Below are 17,850 nucleotides of genomic sequence, written 5' to 3' on the forward strand. Positions count from 1 at the left end.
AGAGGTATAATTGAGGTTGCATTTTCCTCTAGAAACAACTATAGAAAATACATGTGAGAAAAGCAACAGAGTCTATACAGATTTTGAAACTAATTGCTACAGCAGTTGTACTTCTCAGAGCATAAATCCTTTTTTCCCCACATTTGTATTTGTGTAGAACAATACAACCACATTTTCTTTTGGGATATCTGAACATCTCAATAAAAAAAGAGCACCGCATTAATAAGTGATCTTTTTCCTTCTACGGAGTTTGCCTAAGGGTTTATGCTTCTTTTAAATACAGTGCTGTAAAGCAAGCCATCAAAGTGAGAGGGATATATTCATTAGCTTTTTGCTAATTGCAGTTGCAATTTTAGTGATCTGGTGATAGTTCTGACCAAAAACATGTTCAGCTGATACAAATCATTTGAACTGAAGTTTGATATAAATAAGTCTATAAATAAGAAAAACACATTTATGAAATGCTAGATTTAAAACAAAGTACAAATACCTTGAAAGAGATACTAAATTATGAAAGTATATGTGATCAGCTTTCCTAGGTGTCTATGTTTAAGAGCAACAATTAAAAAATATGTCTGAAATGTAGTATATATAGCTAAGTCAACAAAATATAAATTAGAAGAAATACTGTGCAGTATGGAAACTTTACAATAGATTGTAATACTTGAAGAGTTAAGGAAAAACTCCACAGGACTGTTATTAAAGCAAGGAGATGGGAGTAAAAATACAAAGGCCAAGGAAAAAAAATAGTGATAAAGAGGTAAAAGTACTTCACAAAAATATTGAGACAGTATGTACTGCCCCAATTTATTTGTGGTACAGAAGATGTTAGCATTTAAAATTTAACTGGAAGACAATGTTTTCTTCAAAGTCAAAACAAAATAGGAACTGGTAGCATGAAGAAGTTTCTGTTTTAATAGACCAGGTTTTCTCAAAAGGACAACATAGGTAGTGCTATAGTTCCAGTTAGCACAGGATCACTTCATGGGCTCTCCTGGTGGCACATGATCAGTACTGTCAGGTTCATGTGCAGCCCAGGAGATGCCTCAATCAGTGCCCCCCCCCCCCCATGGTGTTACTCAGTGATTAGAGGAATGCAGGAAAAGCTCTCTTTCTAATCTTTTTACAGAAGTACATCTATTTCAATGTTGATTTAAAAGTTATCTGTAAGAATTTTTAGTTTACATGTACTTATTGCAGTATCTTCTGAGAAAGCATATGTATGCAGGTCTGTGTCTGTATGTTTGCTTACAATACTTTTTCTGTTATGAACACTAATAACTTGAAGTTATAATTGCTTAATTTTATTTTATTGAAAGATGTTATCTATAAAGCTAGATATACCTAGCTTTAATCAATGACACACTGTTTTTCCGGCAGGATATATTTAACCTCAGTGTCATTACAATGCAACAATTTCTATGAAGTATAAAACGTTAGCAAAGGAGTGAATCCGTCTATGAATCTGTATTTTTTATCCTGTTACCTATGAAGTTTACTTTATAATGGAGCTCATAGCTGTCACTAAATCCTCTTTATGAGGTAGCTGCACTCCAGTTCTGGGTGGTGCTCCATCAGAAGTGTCCCTTTGGGTCATGCATCTCTGCTGACTGACAGGAGCTCACTGCAGGCTGAGGCAGCCGCAGGGAGATGCTGCCCCTCGGGGAATGTCCCTGCAGAGGCACAGCTGATGGGCTCATCTTGCCCAGTGCAAGGTAAGCAGCTTCCAGCCCTGCCTCTTGCTGCAGCAGCCAAATCCTGCCAGGCTAGAAGCATGCCCCATTCTCTCTGCTGACAGGCTCCTCACAGCGCTGTTGAAAGCTTGCTCAGCTGCTTTGCTAATGGACAGGGATGAGCTGGCAGCTGGCAATGTGGCTGTGCCAGACTGGGGAGCGAGGTGTGTTGGGCTCACTTGAGCTGGCCCAGCCCTGTGAGTGCTCCAGCACATGCCAGCCTTTCCCTTCACTGATGCAGGCAGCAGTGACACTGAAACTGGCAATTCGACAAGTGCCATGATCTCCCTTCCAGTAATACCTGCCTTCATATTACTGAAAAAGAAAAAAAAAAAAAAAGGAAAAAATCTTCCCCGGTCTTTCAATTCTTCAGTTTTATGACATGAATGTTTTCTGCCTTCAGCTATTTTGTGTTATTTACAGTTTGCCAAAACAATATTTTATATGTGGGCCACATCATTTTACATATGATGATCCTTGTAGGTCCCTTCTAACTCAGAATATTCTGATATGAATACCTATCTTAAAATTCTTTTACATGCAAGCAGAAGAATTAAGCTGATTGCTTGCACTCCACAGTGTCTGAACTGGAAAAATCTACATCTCCAGATTCTACACATATGCTATATACCAGCTCAGCCTCTGCACAGATTTATTTGACCCTCTTAAGACCATTTGGCTGCTGAAGAGATAATAAGAAATCATTAGTAATTTTATATTCTGCAAAATTTAAAAATATTTAAGAGCATGCTGTCATGGTAATAACTGCTCATGATAGCAGCTCCTAAAAATACTCCTGAATTTATTATACAATTAGCATAGACGTGATTCCCAAAAGAACCATTTCATAGAGGAGTACTTTTGAAGGCCTAGTGCCAGTGCATTAATGGTTTTGGTGCTATAAAATCACTGGAAGAGAGTCTCTGTTATGAATAGAGACATTTCCTTTGCAGTGAAGGGAAAATCTTACTGATTTTCATGAACAAACCTTTTATGGCTTCTTAGAAAATGTGGTACCTAATAAAATTATATAGTAGGGACAGTTCCCCCACACTGTAGCTTTTTATCAATAATGGCAAACTTTCATCAATTTCTATTAACAATGTATTTAAAATCAGGTCAGACATGGTCTCCAAAACGGTTGATTCAGCATTTAACTCACAATAGCACTTACCTGTAATATTCAGGGAATTCTGCTGCTTTATTGACATACAGGATAGAGAAATAAAATTGAGATCTCATTTAAAAATTGGCCTCCAAAGGGGTATTCTGATGTTCGCCTGGAGGAGTATGGCATAATTTAAATGTGATTTTTACATGCAAAGATAGAATTTCAAAGCAAGGAATATAACTCCTTATTAAATCATCATGAGTGCTTCGCTCGTAAAAAGCTGCTTGCCTGAGCACTCTGTCAGTCGCTTAGTTATTTTCTTCTGCCTGACAGATGTGGAATAGTGTGTGACAATAAGACACTGATGCAGCATAAGCTTACTCAGCACTCTTCTGGTGGCAAAGTGCATTAATGGTGGAGTTGTCACAAAGTATCCTGAGACAAAATGGAAACTACAGTTCACAATAGCATAAGATACATCCTACATTCTTATATTGTTAAATAAAAGTGCTGCTTCAGACAACTGATTAAACATCTTACAAGATTTAACTGGAGAAATGAGTTATTTTTTCATACTTCAGAGAAAAGGAAAGTTTAAATTTCAAAAGATATTTTCTTATTCATCAATCAAGGACATCAGCAATCATAATTGCTAATCAACTGCTTCCAGAACAGCAGGGAACAACACAATCCCCTTTGCCATAGAGTAGCTGCCACAGCAAAGGCACTGCTGCATTTCATTGGAAATGCAATACAGGGCCCTGGAAAATGTGTCTTTGAAAACCAGGCTACAGATCTTCCAGATACTGCTAAGACATTAAGCATCAACAGTACTAGCAGGTTGTCAGTGAGCTCTTTTAAAATTTAACAAGCCCTTTTAGATTAAAAATTAGGAAGAAAACCCAGTCTCCAAAAATTTAGTTTACCAAAAGCAAGAGCAGCAGTTTACACCAGCTGTGGAAACAACAGTCATAGTCCATTGCAGGTTGAATTATTTCACAAACTAAACATCCCTCCCATAAATTGTTTGAATTGGCATTGGTTAACAACCAATTGAATTTACAACTGTACATGCAGCAAGAAAATGTCCCACTTCAGTATTAACAAAATTGCAATTAAACTTACTTTGAGCCCAGAGTAATCCAGAAACACTCCTCGTGTATGAATTTTCATTGCTTTCCCATCACCTACTCCTGGTTTTTCACCACCAGAGAACATCTCACATGAGTCATAGAGTGTATCCAAAAATCTGGAATGACACAAATCTCTTCAGTCAGGATTTCTCTTTATCTGGAATACAGTGTTGGTGAAGTATCCCGTACCTGTGACAGGTACTTTGCTGGAAAAACAGAGAGAACTATTGCCATTCTTTCACTGAGGAATTCTTGACTTTTACTTTCTTTTGGGCAAAAGTCACTGCTAGAAATTAGAAGTTAAGACACACAAATAAAAACCACTGGAAAAAATCACAGGATAAAACTGGGGGGAAAAAAGCAGTCATGTTGCCATTATAGCACTGCATGGTAAAACACTAAAGTAATTCAGGTTAGAAAACACATTTTGCATACCAAACATTAGGATATAGTTCTATTCCACACATCACTCTGGGTCTACACTACTTAAAGTAGAGCTTTTTAACTTATTTTACTGGGAAGATATGAGACAAGAAAAGAAAGTCAGGGATTGTTTTTCAGTTAGGCACCATTTGAAAAACAAACTTCAGAATCAAAAAACCAGCAGCTGCATAAAAACATGAGTTTGGCCAGCATAACTAGAGGGGCAGCACCTTTATGCAAAAAATACTGTGTACTGATTTGAGAGAGACACAGCAGTAGTTAATAGAATGGATTTAAGAAGGCTGAAACCTAAGAAGCAGTGCAGACCTTCTCAGGAAGAAAAAGGAGCTAAATTACTTGTTTTACCTTTAATCATTTGAACCTCTGTGTTCTGACTCTTTGGCAGTATGGCATTTCACCTTTCTCTCCTAGGTTTGACTATTCAGGAAGCATTACACTCTTCTTTCCAGAAGGAGATTTAGTCACAAGGTTTGCTTTCTGTCTTCCATTTTCTGTCCCATTTTTTCTGTCTTTCTTGAAATATATTTTCATGTTCTTCCACAGGAGTATCCTGGGAGGATGAAAACTGAACATTCCTCTTCGTTGCTGTGATACCTGAAGAGTCTTTGTTCTTTTTTGCATTTTCTTTTTGGCTTATCTACAAAGAGATACAAGAAAATACAATCCAGAACATCACCAAAACAATTCTTCCTTCAAAATGCAGCATCCTCATCCTACTTGACTAGCAAGAAAAATGACCACAGGAGCTCAAGTACCATTGTCCATTTCCTTACATATGTCTAGAGAAAAAGTTGCAAGTTAAGAAGGCCAATATACTCTTAGATATATTGTAGGCAGGAAAGGGGAAAACACTTTCATATAACCAAAAGCTAGCTGAACATTCATAAACTGCCATGTACAGTATTTTGGACTTCAAGAGGAGCTATTAAATGTCATCTGGGTCATCAAAGTCAGGGTCTTATAATGTCAAGCAAACACTGCACTTGAACTCTGTACCCATTCTGAATGAATGACACCTGGATTTATCCCACATTTTGAAGCATATTAAAAAAAAATTAATTCCTCTGACATGAAGAACCAGGCATCACAACAATCTATTGGGTCACAGGGACATAGAAGGCAGCAGTGACTTAAGCACCTTCTCCAAGAAAATCAATAAAACACAACTTGCCCTTAGAGCAGAGTGGAATGGCACCCACAGGCACTGCTGGCATCTTTGGCTTTTCATTACACTAGGATATGTTTCCTTCCACCCAGGAACAGAGTCTTCCTTTGGCATTACACACATGTAAGAGGTATCATAGCCTGAAGGGCTATAGCCTTGAAATAAAGAAGAGAGGGCAAAAAGTTGTATTTTGTGTGGTTGGTTACAAATAGTGAAACAAATCTTAACATCCTCAGCGTCAAAAAAATGTACCTCTTTATTTACAAGATTCTTTAATTTCTTGGCAGCATTGTTCAAAATCTTCATCCATTTCATGCCTTGCTGTGGAATATGCAGTATCTCTCAAAGCACAAGCTCTGTGCCTGAGGAGACAATCTGAAATTTTACAGCCAGAACTGTTTTCTACCAGACAATGAAACTCTTTCTTTTACTTAAAATGATCTTGGTTTTTTTTAATAGGTAGGTTCTGGAAGGTTATCTCAGTGAATATTTTCAGCATAACAACATAAATGTTAATTATTAAAACAAAAGCTTCCATGCCCAGTTTATTTAACGCTACATTTACAAACCTGCAACAAATGCTCTGTGGGTGTTTAAAATAATCTAATCCCATGTCTACTGTCTAAAGATGGCATTTATCAGGTTTTAAAATTTTAGGGATAAAAACACATCCTCACCTCCAGGACTTTAATCTGGATTGTACTTCTAAAGCATTGCTACAGATTAGGTCGCCATGCTTTATAGAATCCCTTGCAGCTTGGTACTGGTAAAATCTTGGAGAGAACTGCCAAGAGGTCCATGGGCTGTTTAATAGGAGCATTATGATCAGGTGCATACAAATGAAATATTTGTGCTCAGACATTTGATGCAATAGCTACCAAAATTAATTATATCCAAAAAGTCAAATAAAAGACTCCTTAAAAATCAAAACATTCATGTATTAATCAAAATATGCAGAAATTAACCCCTTAGTTTCTTGAAAATATAAGGGTCATTATGGCTGGCTTTGAAGAGACAAACCAGAAGAAGGGGAAAAAAGAAGCAGGAAGGTCAGAAGCATGTGTGGGGCAGAGAAGGCAACAGGCACCCGAAATGGGATTCATTTCATGTCCTTTCAGAAAATCACAGCAAGGATACCTGAGATTGTTTTTGCTGTTGGAAGCAAGAAAAAGACTACATAAATTTTGAAGCACCTGTCCTAGATATCTACTCTAGAATAAGAAAACTGGATACAGAAGTGACAATTTCTCTACTCAGACCATAAAAGGAATCTAATGACTAGTTTTGATGAAGACATCTGTATTTGTTTAGGTTATTCACATATCAGACTCTACAAGAAAAGAAATAAAAAATCAGCGGATACTTAGGAGAATTGGACTTTGCTGAAAGGCAAAAATCTTAAAACTTCAGGTGACTTTGATGTGCCCCTGGCTTAGATGTATTGAATAAATTAAATGAGAAGTGTATAGGAGCAAAAAAAAAAGCAAAAAAGAAAGAAAAGAGAAACAAAATGAAACAAAAATTAAAAAGCAAACCAAAAAAAAAAAAGAAACAAGCAAAACCAAACAAATAAGCAACAAAACACCACATAGCCCTTATGTTTGATCTTATACTGAGGAAAGCCCCAGATAAAACTGAGAATAGAACAACAAACTGCTGTGTCTACTCCTGTTGTCACAAAAACTATTGACAGTCAGTTAAAGAGCTTTAGGCCTTATGAAAACAGCATATAGGTACAGTTTATCATTATAAAGAAAGAGATTTCCCTGCTTTTCAGTGCTGTAATATGCCTACATATCCAAGCCTTCTCATGGGCAAACTGTACTGGCATTTGTTGTCACTGGCACTTGGACTAGATGATCCTTGTAAGTCTCTTCCAACTGAAATATTCTCAAGTTTTCAAGATTTTTAGATGGAACAAAAGGCATTAAATGAATACTTAAATAACAGGCATTTGAGTGGACAAAAAGAAAAGCAAAATTCACTTCCTGCTCCTTGGAAAATCAGAAAAGTACAGTCCTAAAACCAAAGATAAACCTTCCTAGAAAGAGCACACAAACACCGAGAAACATACACACAGAGACACTGTGAACACACAGAGCTAGAATGGCTTTGTAGAGCAACATTCATTTACCTCCTCTGGGCCAACAGGATTCATAAATGTTCTGAAACATCTGTCAGTGACAAATCTACAAGTCATGTCCCTTAAGTAAAGCCTAAGCTCATGCAAAGTCTCCTCTTTCCTGCTCCTCCAGCTGTTTTATGCTTCTGTCAGCTGTCAAGGCTTAGGTGGTGAAGCTGCAGGCAGCACTTCCAATGGATGCTGAGCTTAAACTAATGAGAAAATTTTAGCCAATTGATGCAATTGCAAGCACATGAACAGGTTAATGCAAGCACTTTAAAAAATGACAGAAAATTACGACCAAATCAAATACTGTATTAGCTGTTAACCTAGGGTAGCAAAGTTTTATTTGAATAATAAAACCTCACCTGCATTGTTTTTTGATGCAGGAGATTCAGCTTCATAACTAAGACTCCCAAAAAAAGTCTTCTTCCAGCACAGGTAAGCCACATAATTTTGAAAATTTCTCTGTATTGTTATTAAACAATGCTTTTACCTAAAGCATAGGGAATAAAGATATTTCAGATGTAAGGCCACACCGTTTTTTTTGTATTTTATACCAAAAAGGTGAGTACCTGAATTAAACTTAATACTCATCTGAATAAGACAAGCCATGAAAAGTTATCTTCTTGGCCTTAAAAAGTTAGATTTTCATAGTATGGCAAAATAAAAGACTTTCTTTAAGAAACACCTCCTAGAGTTTAAACTCCAAGAAAAAAATGTAAGATAAACCAATTAGAAAGTGGTGAGATTCACCACCCCCAAGGCTTTTTGGTTTGTATTTACGTGTTTTGCTGTCTTTTAATTTGAGTCTTTATAGCTGCTACAGGGGGAGCAGGCATGGCTCAGCAGGCAAGTGTTGGCTTTTTGGTTTTTAATTTTATTTTCAATTAATTTAAATCAGATTTCTCAAGTTGTGTACTTCCAAGTTATTCTCTGTTTTTCCACCTCTACTAACAAAAGGCATGGAAGGAATTTCAAACCTTATTTTTGAAAGCATTTATTAACGGTATTAAAACTTCTGTAACTGAGACAAAATAATCAGAGCAGCATATTCATGTTTTGAACACCTTCCTTAAATGCACACTTTCAGATGCCTAGAAAGTTCAGCATGTTCCCTTCATTAATTCTGTTACGGAATACAACTAAAAATTTATTTCCAAGATATCTTTCAAGACAAGTGTTTCATCAAACTGCCACAGCACTTAGCACATTTCCCTTGGTGGTTGTCCTTGTTTTGCAACACTCTGTGGCTTTCAAGTTGGTCTACAAGTGATCAAGTATGATGGAAAACACACAGAAAAATATCCCCCTCTTCAGGACACAGCTTCTTTGGCAAAGGCAGCACAAACTCTCTCATACAAGCTTTGGCACCAAGGGGAAGGGAAGGACAGAGCCATTTTTTCCACAGCTAAATAAGGTTCCCAGGAGCTCAAGCTATGCTAGGAAAGAAAAATATGTGCCAACAAGTGACTAGTCTTCAAGACTTCACCCATTTTCTGTAGAGGCCATAAAAGAAATACCTGACTCAGAGAAATGTGCGTATGTCTGAAATTTCTTCACCCATTGTAAAGTTCTTCAGGGATTTAGGCAGTCATACCTAAAGAGCTCTGTCTTTCTGGCACTTCTTCCCCAGGTTTGAATTCATGAGTACACTGAAGTTCTTTAATCTCTTTCATGCCCCCCTAAACGCTCTGTGCTGGCCTGAAGTTAAGAAATACAGAATATGGCCAAATAATGCGAAAGCTGATCAGCATATACTTTGATTTTCCTTTCAAATGCAAATTAGATAATATACCAGGAGGGAAATAATGTCTTTTAAATACTTTTAAATAAAATACTTTTCACATCTTCTAACTCTAATACAATAATTGATAGCAATTTTTGTCAAAGAGTTACTTAAGGTGAAAATGATTTTGTCCTGTTGTTCTACCAAAAAGTCACAGGTTCTTCTCTTGCACTATGAGATGTACATGAAAACTTAAAACTGTGTCAAATAAACAGCTCTATAAAAAATTAAAATACTGAAAGATTTCTTGAAATGTGCTTACTTCAAGGGATGTGGTTATGAAGGATAATCACTAAAAATATACTGACATGGAAAATCTACCCATAGATTTGTAATACAGATGGCACCTAAAATTAGCCTGTGTATATTTTAAAGAGATTCTATGGAAAATAAGAATTGCAGATCACAACATTTTTATACTTATGTTCTACAAGTACTGGAGGAACACACAGAAGAAAAATCTATCCTCAAGCGTGTTTTAATAAAGCTGATTATTTATACAGATATTTGAAAAGATGTGTCAAGCTGCTCATCTGAAATGTCACATTCACATTCTCATGAATATCAAAAAACTAAAGTCTTTTCAAGTAGGTATCTGAATGACAATAGTGACATCGAGTGGTCGTTGTCAATAAGTGCTGCTGTGCATTGCCATGAAACCTCTGCTCTGATGGTAATGCCAATGTGTAGACACTGTGAGCAGCACACAGTGCTAAATCAGCTCGTACTGCTTGTACAGCGACTACAGAGGTGAATCCATTACAGATTGTCAGTGTGCAGTTTGGGTTCACAGGCAAAAGTCTTGAACAGAATCCCGTGTACAACGCAGCAGTCCATCATGTAGTGACAAAAGTAGGAGCAGGATACAAAGGCAGAGCATCCACCACAGGATGGGCTGCACCTTTAAAAGGCTGGCATCAAAGGCCTGACAAAGATGGTCTGAACCATATAAGCACTCACACAGAACTGCAGGTATTTGAGCAGCACCAAATTCTGTGGATAATTTCTGTCTCCAGAAGTGCTTCCCCACCCCTCGGTCCTGGTGCTGGCTCTGGCTCTTACTCATCCCCGTGCTGATGGGAATCCCACTTGCACCCATATGCGCTTACTCCTTGAATACTTCATACCTGTGCACAGCTATTTGTGTGTGTGTTAAAGCACACCCTCCAGCCAGTTCCTTTGCTCAGATAATCAGAGACTCTGCACAGAGGTGATGCCCTCATGCCTCAGAAGCTAACCCTAGTGCAGCAGATGAGGTCACCAAGACAAGCTGCGTAATTCTTCATGCACATATGCACTCAGCTGGAGGGAGTCAAAACGTTTGCCTTTTTGGATGGCTGAGAAGGCTTCACTGGACAGCAGAAGAGGAAATATCACTCAGCAGTCAGGGATTCAATAAATGTTCATGTTTTGGTGCTCATTGAATCATGCTCCTAATATGTTGATTCTTCCTTCACTCACTTCCCAGTGCCCATTGCACAGTTATACAGGACTTGTACTAAAATTCCCCATCTTTTTTACTTCTCTATTTTGTTATTAGTGTGATTCGTCCTTACATTTAAAAGCACCATTTCGTCCTTACTGTTCCATGCTGCTAACATGTTAAGGCTTTATGTAGCCTCCACTGTGAGGGCTGACACTTCCTCATAGTGACAACTTCAGAAATCACTGGAACCCTTCTCTGATTTTGGTGCAGAAGTGCAGCTCTCATTCAGAGCACATCTCAATAGTACATTCTCTGCTCAAACACACTTCCATATCATGCCCTGCATCTGCAGCCTGTGCCTTCAACAGAAGGCTCTCATTAGTACCTAGAGCTATACTGAGGGAACATTCTAAGAGTCCAGTGCAAAACCAGTGCAAAAACTGAAATCTTCAGATTTCAAGGAGGGAGTGGTCTCTTCCCTGTATGACGTGTAACAGATTCTGAACATGGTGTGAGACTTTGGAAGAACTGCAGAAAGATGCAGAAAAGGAAAACCTTTTTATCATTATAATAATATGGATAAGCAACCCCCTTCTCAAATTCATATGATATGCACAAAATGTCCTGTTTCATTTGCTTGTTGTTTTCTTGTTCTGATCTCCCCAAGTCCTTATTCACTGATGTGCTACATCAGAATGAAATTATTTTAATAGCATCTCTGTAAGAAAACTAATTGAGAGTACTAGACTAATGGACATGTACAACGGAGCTTAAGCAGACTTTGATAGGTACACAGGAGGCTGAGGTACCAGATGAGCTTCTGCAGTTGAGATGATTGTAGCACAGACCTTTCCTGGAGCACCTCAGTGCACTGACGGAGATACCCAGCATGTGAGAGAGGGAAGATGGCTCTCAAGCTCCCAAAAAATGTACGTGGATGTAAAAGGATGGCAGATGGGCCCAAAACATAGCCTGTTTTTATAAATATTTGGAGGAGTCTAAGGAGGCCCATGGAATGGGAAAGTAAATATCTGTTAAGGGACCTGGGATAATAATTAATGAGAATGAATAAATCTGTAAATTGGGTATAAAGATCATTTAAACACATAGTATAAGGTGTGTTGCTAAGAAGAGATTCCAGTAATGAGATTTACATGCAAAAGGATGGTTAGAAGTTGTATAATTGCATTAAATTATGTGGGACACCAGCATGATGCAAATGTTATGGAACAAGGCATGGTGATTGTATTGAGTGTGGCTGGGATGGAGTCAACCTGCCCAGAGCAGATCCCACAGTGCTGTGCTTTGTGCCTGTAACTGGGAAGGTGTCAATGTCACACACACATGTTTTGGCTACTGCTGAGCACTGCTCCCACAGCACCAAGGCTGTCTCTCCAACATCCCCTCATCCTTAAAGGCCAAGAGGCTGGGGGTGGGAGGGAGGCTGGGAGAGGACAAAGCCAGGACAACTGACTCAAATTGACCAAGGAGATGTTCCATACCAAACATTGTACTCAGCAATAAAACTAAATGAAAGTTTATAAAAACAAGAGAAAGGAGAATAAGGAAGAGGGGTACTTGTCATTTACACATTTGTCTTCTAGAACATCCACTATGCATACCAAGGCCCTGTTTCCCAGGCATTGGCTGGATATCACCTGCTGATGGGAAGTAGAGAATAGATCTTTTTGTTACCCTTTGCTTCTGTGTGCAGCCTTTGCTTTTTCTTTATTAAACTAAGTGTATCTTGGCCTATGAACTCTTTTTCATCCTATATTGCTCCTTCAGGTCCTGCTGAGCAGGGCAGTGATAGAGCAGCTGGGTGGTCACCAGGAGACAAAGTCATCCCATCTCAGCTTTACACAGAGCAAAATCAGCTCTTCCCAGGCAGCTCTTCCCTAAGAGAACATTACACAAAAGTACTTCTGAAAGGTTGCAGCCCAATTACAGCCTAATTTATTTTTCTATATGTGCCTTTCTAGGTGTTCTGGCCATTTCCATCAATAAAGCAATTAATCATCTGCATTATTTGTCTGACACCAAAATAAGACTGCTGCAAAAGTATCCAAAAGCTTAGAAGCAGACATCTACTTAATAACAGGATAAAAAAAAAATCTCAATTGGTACTCCAAAATTTACAATGACCATATTTTTCAAAGAAATATGCGACATTTAGACACCAGAAAAGGCTGACAATTCTTTTTTAATTGTCAGGCAGATATGGCACATAAAAAGCAGACACTTTTAGAAGAGCAACATATGATGATATAAATTCATAAGCAAAGAATTTTGCAGTGAGTTTAACACCTTACATAAGCCAACCTAAAGCTATTATCTCCTTCCTGTCAGTCCAAGTTGATGGTCTGATTAAAAAAAAAATTAGGCAGTTGCATAATAAATGAATAATCAGAACACTGATTTTTTTAATATCAGATGCATAAAACACATCTTACCTGTCCTTGTTATTTTCTCGCTCTTACCCATCTATTCCTTGTAGTCTACAATTATCTTTAATCAATTTAGACAATATTTAAGAAAACAGAATATATCTTTTGGTTTGTTTGTGTTATTTAAAGTACAAATATTTCTAACCCAAGTTTAAGCCTTTGAGTCCTAAAGAAATAATAAATTTAAAAAAATTAGTGAGTATTTTCCTGCAAGAACTTTCTGGTCCTCCAGATTTACAGAAACAGGTTAGAACACAATTTCTAATCTCTACTTGTCTCAGAGATTCTCATTTAATTGAATGAGATTAACTTCCCTTTTTGACATTCAAGAAAGCTGCAACAGGAAAACAAACTTCTTAATTGTTTTAAAACTACAACGTTTTCTAATTTGAAAATATGATTCTTTTTTATGCAGTAAAAATCTTCTACAATCATAACAACTTGATATATTTTCCAGAATCCATTTCTCATGATAGCAGTTCCTGGAAAGTCAGTACTCCTGACTAAATCACAGTTGTTTCCTTGCCCATGCTTGGATGCTAGAGATTAAAAGGGTTCACATCCTGCATATTTCTTGTGTACTGCACAACTACTACAATACAAATACCTTCATGAAGGCCATGTTCTAAACTAATTTGTATTTGATGCTCTTAAAAGGTACTCTTTAAAAAACTTTTGAAAATTTAGCTTCAATAAATTTGCTGAGATATTAATCTGAACTAGAAATTTTCACGTATTGAAAATATTTACACAGAAATGTACTTCCAGTTTACCAAATCATACAAAATTTCTCTTTTTCTTCGAAGACCACCAGGTGGCATGTGAAACATATGATAATACTGACAACACACTTGAAAAAATGCAGTAAAAAAGTTGTATGCATTTCTACCAGATGTCCTTGACGTATGACGGTAAGTTGTGGTAACTCCAGGCCAGTTAAATCTTTACAGGCATTTCATAGACTAACCAAATGTCAATGAGTTCATGGAAGACATCCACTGAAAAGATCCATCTGCTCCAGTCTAAACACCTGGGAAAGGGTCATGTTAATGACCTGCTAATGCCTATTCAGACAAATTGAACCTGTACGAGTGTTGTACCCTGTGTAGGAGGGTTGGTAAACAGGCGTCACTTCATATAGGTTTTGTATATATATTGTTCATGAAAATATTCCACCTTCATTTCTGTTTCCATTTTTGTTTTGTTCCACTTAGTAGTTTCTCTGCCTTTTTTTTTTTTTAAGGTATATTCTAGAATTTCCCCTTTTGCAAACCAACACATTTGTGATGAAAATATGCCTTGCATTATTGTCAGATGACACATGCTAATGGTTTGCACAAGCAGGAAGAGGACCACGTGTCTATGCCTGAAAAAATGATTAATAGGTTGATTCATTTTGGCTTACTATAAATTCCTTGAAACCTAAGCTCTGTTACTAAAAATCATAGGCTTTCAACTGAATACTCATTAGGAATTACCTGCTCCTAAACGACAAGAAATAATTCCACTTACTAAAAAAATTACTCATTAGGAATTACCTGCTCCTAAATGACAAGAAGTAATTGCACTTACTAAAAATATTACTGACATTTGGACTATCAGGATCAAAAAATCTAGGCAAAATTTGACCTTGGAAGGTTTTCAAACCTGGAGCTAGAAACTGGGTCTATTTTTCCTATTATGAATTCAGTCCTATACACTACTAAGTATGCTAAGTTCTTTCAAATCTTAACTCCTCATTTCATTTACAGATAGGCTGCATCTTAATTTGATTTCAAAGCACATAGGTGTTGCAAATAAACATGCCAATTTTTCCCTAGTTGAAGTGCCAACACAAACCACAAAAACCTTGTGTTGCAGTCTTGTAGTTACGTAATAAATGTTGTTATCCTTTATGACTCTGTCATGACTGACAGCTTGACAGCTATTCGGAAAGAATTGTAGCTATTCAAGCTAGAGGACAGAGCTCCAACGGATTATGTATTTCTGGGAACTGAAATTACAGACCTAGCAGATTTGTCATGGTCTAGGAGGTGCCTTGAATCATAAAATCACAGAATGGTTTGAGTTGGAAGGGACCTTAAAGATCATCCAGTTCCAACCACCCTGCCAGGGTGGGGCACCTTCCACTAGATCAGCTGGCTCAGAACTCCATCCAACCTGGCCTTGAACACTTTCAGGAATGGGGCATCCACAGTTTCTCTGGGCAACCTGTTCCAGTGCCTCCCCACACTCAAAGAAAAGAACTTTTTCTAGTATGTAATCTAAACCTACTTTCTTTCAGTTTGATTCCATTTCCCCTTGTCCTGTTACTACATGCTCTTATAAAAAGTCCATCTCCATCTTTCTTGTACACTCCTTTTAGGCTCTCAGTTGAACTAATTTCACAGGAAACACCAAGAACACCAGCATTTCAGACTGGAAATGAAAATAAAGGTTAAAACCTAGAAACAGGGGGAAAGGGGAAGATGAAGCATTCGAGGAAATACACAGCCTACAAAATGCACATAGCCTAATCCTGAACATAGCAGAGCACTGAATACCGTATACTACTTGTGCTTGTAAAGTCAGAGGCGTCAGGGAATGCTCCTAGGCCTGGCACTCATCTTCCAACAGAAGATAGTTCTGTCAGAATTCTATTAGAATAATCCCTTTTGGCTCATGAGAAATACTGCTCTCCTAATAATCTCCATGGTTCAGGAATTAGCTAGGAACTATTCGTTAACAGGCATTTCTGACGCAGATTCTCTGTTTTGGATGGATAACACTCATCCCATGCTAGCTGTCTTTGTTGCTAAGAAATAATCCAACACATTTTTACTGAATTCAGCATGTAGGATGGACCTGGGCTTCACCTGGCCCCAGCGAATCCATGTCAGCACATGTTTAGAAAGGTACAGAAAAGTACCATAATGTTATTGTGTCTAAGATGAATTTTTAAAATCACCCCCTCTTTTCCTTCCTCCTCTGCCAAGCTTTTGCTCTGCATTACTTCCACACAGAAAGCTTTACTGGGTTCATGCAAAGCCAGGGGCTAAGAGAACTACCTTCATGAAGTTGCTCAGGTCCCACAAGAAAGAAGAGAAAAGAGAAAGCTCAGTAAAAATAGCAAATAAACATTGAAATGGTTCAGGTGTGGGGTGGTTTTGTGAAACTTCTAGTGCTGAAAGGAAATGTCATTTATCTTCAAAAGAGCACCAGAAATTATGCTCATGACTTGTCATCACAACATGGACACCAACAGTAGCACAATATGGAAATAAAAATCCAGGTGACTCAGAAGCATCATACTGCAAGCACTCCCTCCTTCTGTCCCTCCAAACTGCTAGAAAAGCTCCCAGCAGCTCTGCCCCTTGATTCAGTCAGCTGGGTAGTGTCAACATGTTGTAATAGCTGGATACAAGTACTTTCATGCAGATCCCTCAATACAAAATTTTGTCAACAGACATCTAAAACCATAGGTAACAACTCCCAAAAGAGTTCAGATGATCAGGAATGGCCCACCTAGAGTGTGGCACATGCTAACAAGGAAAGTTTGGTTGAGGCTGGTAGAATTCACAGATGATTGCAAAGGGTATTGGTTTCCATGGTTGTAGCACTCATTGCTAATAGAACTGAGCAAGTGTATCATTATATTGCCAGTGTGACAGCAGGCAAAACAGGATCTCAGCCAGAATCCAAACATCACATGTATTAGTTCAGAAAAAAACATTTGGTCAGTAAGAACAAACACAGTTGAGGAAGTGACTACCAAAATCCTTCATTCCTGCAATGTGGATGTTACAAAATATTCAGACAAAATAGTCCTTTTTAAACGGCTATTATATACCAAATACCTATTATCTCTTTATTGAAAAGCTTGGAAAATCTATAAAATAAAAAGCAGGGACAAAGGCATTGTGATTATTGAATTGTGATTACCCTCCTTTTCTAAAACAGGGTCTTCCATGCAATTTCAAAGATACAACTCCAATTCAGAGACTATCAAGTGATAAGAGAAAAAAATGCATTTTCCCCAAATTTTTCAGTATATTTAATAGATGGCAGAGTCCATCATGCTTAAGTCCAACAGCAAAAATAAAATAAAATTGTTTGAGATATAAAATCATTATCATGAAATCGTAGCTTCTTTCATTCTGAACATCTTGTCTCAACAACAGATTCCTGCTATTGTGGAAACACAGTCAATCTGGTGAATTGCAGAGAAACACAACTGGATTCAGTATTTAAAATCCATAAAAATGAAGGTACTAAAATATTTTGGAGGGACAAGACTGAAACAAATTGTAAAAAAAAAAAGAGTCTTTACTGGGGCATTGGGGCTAAGTGATAAGCAGCCGAAGCCCCAATGCCACACTTTATATTAGTAAAAACATGCAGGTAGTGTGAATTTTTAAAAACATACATTAATATAATAGGCTGCGTGAATATCTGTGTATCAGAAGCCTGGTTTTCACATGGAGATGCACAGGAAAAGATA

General features: G+C 37.6%; 1 long non-coding RNA gene across 1 annotated transcript; it reads right to left on the minus strand.

The window, feature by feature from the left end:
* Window positions 1–2,069: 2,069 nt before the first annotated feature.
* On the minus strand, window positions 2,070–7,910 carry LOC146442204 (uncharacterized). Its single transcript, XR_014850183.1, has 5 exons — window positions 7,721–7,910; window positions 6,264–6,389; window positions 5,593–5,741; window positions 4,767–5,058; window positions 2,070–4,183 (listed from the first exon to the last, which is right to left on the minus strand). It is a non-coding gene; the product is annotated as an uncharacterized LOC146442204 (long non-coding RNA).
* Between the last annotated feature and the right edge of the window lie 9,940 nt (window positions 7,911–17,850).

The sequence above is a fragment of the Lichenostomus cassidix genome, chromosome 2 (assembly GCF_008360975.1).
Source record: "Lichenostomus cassidix isolate B80296 chromosome 2, HeHo_3.0, whole genome shotgun sequence".
Taxonomy (NCBI): Eukaryota; Metazoa; Chordata; class Aves; order Passeriformes; family Meliphagidae; genus Lichenostomus; species Lichenostomus cassidix.